The sequence below is a fragment of the Vicia villosa genome, linkage group LG4 (assembly GCF_029867415.1).
Source record: "Vicia villosa cultivar HV-30 ecotype Madison, WI linkage group LG4, Vvil1.0, whole genome shotgun sequence".
NCBI classification, from domain to species: domain Eukaryota; kingdom Viridiplantae; phylum Streptophyta; class Magnoliopsida; order Fabales; family Fabaceae; genus Vicia; species Vicia villosa.
In genome coordinates this window covers 154,087,970-154,092,356 of record NC_081183.1, presented here as the reverse complement: position 1 = coordinate 154,092,356, position 4,387 = coordinate 154,087,970, and positions in this window count along the sequence as shown.

The window sequence follows — 4,387 nt, the reverse complement described above, 5'->3', positions numbered from 1 at the left end:
CAGGATCCCGGTGGACTATGGTTTTTGACGGAGCTTCTAATGCACTTGGCAATGGCATCGGAGCTGTGATCATTTCCCCCGCAGGAGGTTACACACCATTTACTGCCAGGTTATGCTTCAATTGCACTAACAATATAGCCGAATACGAAGCATGTATTCTGGGTCTCAAAGCTGCAATCGATCTAAGAATCAAATTCCTGGAAGTCTACGGAGACTCGGCCTTGGTAATCTACCAAGTCAAAGGGGAATGGGACACGAAGCACCCAAATCTAATTCCTTACAAAGAATATGTGCTGAGTTTGATTCTTTACTTCGAAGAAATCACTTTCGAACACATCCCACGCGAGGAAAATCAACTAGCTGATGCTTTAGCTACCATGTCATCCATGTTCAAAGTCAGGTGGGACAACGAGGCGCCTATGATCACCATCTACAGGCAAGATGAACCATCCTATTGCAATGAGATCAATACCGAAAGAACCGAGGAAAAACCATGGTTCCATGAAGTAAAAATATATCTCGAAGCTCAGGAGTACCCTGAAGGGGCATCCATTAACGACAGAAAGTTTCTAAGGAGATTTGCTGCCAAATTCTTTCTAAGCAATGGAACCCTATACAAACGCAACCATGACTCGACTTTACTTCGCTGTGTAAACAAGAAGGAAGCAGAACAGATCATGAAAGAAATACACAATGGTGCCTTTGGTACTCATTCCAGTGGACATACAATGGCTAAAAAGATCCTTAGAGCATGTTATTACTGGTCTACCATGGAAACAGACTGCCATCATCACTCCCGAACATGTCACAAATGCCAGATATATGCTGACAAAGTACATGTACCTCCAGTTCCATTAAGCGTCCTGACGGCTCCTTGGCCTTTTGCAATGTGGGGTATTGATATGATTGGAGAAATCAAACCTACTGCCTCCAACGGACATCGCTTTATCCTGGTCGCTATTGACTACTTCACAAAGTGGGTAGAAGCAGCTTCATTTGCTTCTGTCACCAAAAATGTGGTGGCCCGGTTCATCAAATACAATCTCATTTGTCGGTATGGCATCCCTGAACGGATTATCACGGACAATGGCACAAATCTAAACAACAGAATGATTACTGAACTTTGCACACAGTTCAAGATCAAGCATCATAATTCCTCTCCATATCGACCAAAGATGAACGGCGCGGTGGAAGCTGCCAACAAGAACATCAAGAAAATCATACAAAAAATGACAGTAACCTACAAAGACTGGCATGAGATGTTACCTTTTGCTCTTCATGGTTATCGCACATCTGCGCGTACTTCGACAGGGGCAACTCCATTTTCCTTAGTCTATGGTATGGAGGCAGTTCTTCCAATTGAAATTCAGATTCCTTCCCTAAGGATTATGAAAGAAGCCAATCTAGACGAAGACGATTGGATTCAAACACGGTTGGACCAGATAAACTTGATTGATGAGAAAAGGCTCGCAGCTATTTGTCATGGTCAGCTATACCAAAAGCGTATGATCAAAGCCTTCAACAAAAAAGTCAAAAGTCAAGCATACCAAACTGGTGGCTTGGTTGTCAAACGCATCATCTTACCACAAGGTGATCCCAGAGGCAAATGGACTCCCACCTACTACGAGGGACCATTCATAATCAAGAAAATATTCTCCGGCGGCGCCATGTTGCTTACCACCATGGATGGCGAGGATTTCCCACACCCTGTGAATGCTGACATAGTCAAAAAATACTTCTCTTAAAAATAAAAAAAAAACAGCTCGCTAAGTTGAAAACCTGAAAGGGCAACTTAGGCAAAAATGAGCGTCTCGGTGGATTGAAAACCCGAAAGGGCGGTCCAGGCAAAAATTAGAGACTAAACAAATACTATCCCGGTAGGCTGAAAACCTGAAAGGGCGGCCTAGGCAAAAGTTAGGGAATGAAGCATACAACTGCGTTCCGTTCAGCTGCCTACTCACCATCAAGATTCAACACCTCAAAGACACCGATCAGTCTAATCACTTTCTTCCAACAAGTGAGGGATGAGATGCTCGAAGACAGATTGGCAATAGTAGAGTTGAAACTTGACTGGATCATTTTCACATAGCTATTTATCTTCATAAATATTTTTCAAAACTTTCTGACAGTTTCCTACTTCTAGGATTGTTGTCTCCCAGTGCTAACCCGCCTATCATGGCTCTTTTCAATGCAGCTCTTTCAAAAAATCACTATTTTCATTTCTTCTGTTTAAATACGTAAGCATCCCAATGATAATTTTGAATGAACATATGCATTTGAATATGATTGATGTTTACCAGGAAAAACAGGAATGACATTCAGGAAATGTCCCGATCATCTGGACATCATTCCATCAGAAGGAAATCACCAAGAGAAACGCATTTCTCAGCAAATTCCTCAAAAAGATTTTCTCTTCAAAAGAAGTCTTATTCCCCAGCAGGTTTGTTCCAGATTACTATCTTCAGAAGGTGTGATCCCCGCACCCGGACTTGGTCAGATAGTGCATCGGAGGATTATGCATCTTCCTCATTCCCATTTGAAAGGGCATCAGAACTTCCAGTTACCTTTGGTTCCCCAAGCAGTAGTCCAAGATCCTTCAACGGGATACCCGGGTTCTCAAAAAAAAAAAAATTTCCCCAGACGAGGGTACTCAAGCAAGACAAAAGATCATCAACGATCACAATACATTCATGTCCAGCTGACTAGTGGGAATTTATTTTTCCAATTAGAAGCTTGACATCACATTCACATACATCATACATCATACATCATACATCATACATCATACATCATACATCATACATCATACATCATGCATCATACATCATACATCATGCACAACATAACATGCATATTTCTCCGGGAATATCTCACATTTACATGCATCATAAACATTGCATATCACTAACTTGATTTTTCAGGTAGGCAGATATCTTCAACAAAGATGTTCTCAATCACATGCCGTGTTCACCTGAATTCCATGAACGGTTCTCTCAGATATAATCAAGTCAAAGATTCATTCTGATCACTCACCAACCCAAAATGATCCAGCATCGCAGATCTAAAGCGATACCTCAGACGGTTCCAGAACGATCTAACGTTGCAGATCTAAAGCGATACCTCAGACGGTTCCAAAACGATCTAACGTTGCAGATCTAAAGCGATACCTCAGACGGTTCCAAAACGATCTAACATTGCAGATCTAAAGCGATACCTCAGACGGTTCCAAAACGATCTAACGTTGCAGATCTAAAGCGATACCTCAGACGGTTCCAAAACGATCTAACATTGCAGATCTAAAGCGATACCTCAGACGGTTCCAGAACGATCTAACGTTGCAGATCTAAAGCGATACCTCAGACGGTTCCAGAACGATCTAACATTGCAGATCTAAAGCGATACCTCAGATGGTTCCAGAACGATCTAACGTTGCAGATCTAAAGCGATACCTCAGACGGTTCTAGAACGATCTAGCATTACAGATCTAAAGCGATACCTCAGACGGTTCCAAAACGATCTAACATTGCAGATCTAAAGCGATACCTCAGACGGTTCCAAAACGATCTAACGTTGCAGATCTAAAGCGATACCTCAGACGGTTCCACAATGATCAACTTCCAAAATCTAAAAAACTTTGGACAAGTTCCGTAACGATTATCTTCCAAGACTTAAAGCGGTAACCTTGGACGGTTCCGAAACAGTCAACACAAAGACTTTCAAATCCTTCATCAAGATATAATCAATGGATTCATTCTGATGAACAAACCCTCAACCCATTTACCAGGTGGCATCTGAAAGCCCATCTCAGGTAATGTTTCAATCTGCCAACAACATTTCGCAGACGACATTCAAATGCAACTTCCAACATCTCTTCTGATCAAGGTAAGTGCAAATTTTCAGGGCATCTAAATATTCAATCATCTTCTACCTTCAGATTTCAGACAATCTCTTCAGGTTTAAGAAGATTGAATAGGGGCAACTGTTATACCCCAAAATTTGCCCACATATTTTTCAAGAAAACTCCAATCTGAAAATTAAGGGTCTCATATAATCATGGATTTTTATTTCAACAAATATCCTGACATATGAAATACTTAGATTTGGCTTGCAGTTGAATTTATTCTTACGCAAACGCCAAATACTGTTTATTACTTCACACATGCTATTTATTTATTTACAGATAAATAGTACTGACACAATTGGTACAGAGTTAAATCTTTTTGCAGGCGCAGAATCAGGAAACTCAGACTGTACTGGTAACAAGTAGATTATTATTATCTTTTGTTTCCCACTAATTTTTGTACTATATTCCATTATTTGCAAAAATCTTTTCAAATCTCTTTTTCAAAAATCAAATCTCTCTTTTTTCAACACTATCATACACTTT